Raw genomic sequence first — 1,222 nt, forward strand, 5'->3', positions numbered from 1 at the left:
TCCATCATCCAGTCTTTTTTCCCATCAGGAACATAAGGTCCCGGGGCTGGGCTATTCAGCCCCGACACTTACGGCGAGGGCCTCTGCCTGTCTCTCACACCCTGGCACACCAATCCTAAATGAGTCTCTTCAGTCACTGGCTCAATCAATCAATCAGGCGGCATCTATCTGACTCTCAAATAACACAGTCCTCCCCTGAGTGACATTATGGAAACAATAAACCCTATTTATTTCTCTGAGTAAGCCCTAACGACCCTCATCCGATTAAACTTAACACACTAGACCACCTGCCGTCATTTGATTACATGGTCACCATCTGACGTAGTAAACTGTTTCTCGGATTACAAGAAAACATTTGACATTTGGCTTGTTACTCAGTGTGGTTACGCGAAGGTAGCAGTGCATCAAATGAGTGGATGGTGCCCACCTCCCACCTGCCTCACTAGAGTAACAGTTTGCGGTGTCAGTCGTCTCCTAGCATACGGTCAGCAAGAATTAGTTGACACTTAAATCTCCCGTTGCACTGCTGGGTGAACAAGGATATAGGAAAAACAAACTTTGTCCAGGAGTCTGATCGGCCGGAAAACTGAACGCAACATTTTTCTCAGACGAGGTGGCCGAGAGGTTAAGGCGTTGGACTGCTAATCCAATAGGGTCTCCCTGCGTGGGTTCGAATCCCATCCTCGTCGTACGATATTTTCCCCTTTATGTGTTAGTATTTGTGCTGTACTTAAAACCACTCAAGCAAAACACACCACCTGTCCGTGGGAAAAGTAACTGCTTCTTGATTGCACAAATTACTTCTCTGCTTAGGACTCTTGGCAGGATCATATGATATTAATAATATCGTTACCTTTCCTCCTCACCGATAAACTGTGCGTCCATCACCTTTGTATCATCTGTATATGTTTCTTATATAAACAGTGTTGGTACCACAAATATAAATACATAAGAATATTGAGGCGAAATGTGCAGAATAAATCGCAAAGGAAGAACTGATATGAAGTTCCCAAGGCCAACGAGAATACAGCCAACACTGAGAAGAGAACAAGCTGCCACAATATGCTGTTAGTGGCTCCTGACACCAGCACATTTACAACAGATGTATCACCACATGTCCACTGTTGGCATTTTGTGAGTTCAAAATTATTAGCATCCTCGTCTCATGACATATTTAGTGGTGATGGATTTTCACTATTCTCACCATCACCCAGATGATTAT

General features: G+C 44.0%; 1 non-coding gene across 1 annotated transcript; it reads left to right on the forward strand.

Moving 5' to 3' along the window:
* Positions 1-607: 607 nt before the first annotated feature.
* TRNAS-GCU (transfer RNA serine (anticodon GCU)) lies at positions 608-689 on the forward strand. The gene has a single exon. It is a non-coding gene; the product is annotated as a tRNA-Ser (tRNA).
* Positions 690-1,222: the final 533 nt, after the last annotated feature.

The sequence above is a fragment of the Coenobita brevimanus genome, chromosome 114, assembly GCF_032717465.1.
Source record: "Coenobita brevimanus isolate Jiangsu-jjx chromosome 114, ASM3271746v2, whole genome shotgun sequence".
In the NCBI taxonomy this organism is placed as follows: Eukaryota; Metazoa; Arthropoda; class Malacostraca; order Decapoda; family Coenobitidae; genus Coenobita; species Coenobita brevimanus.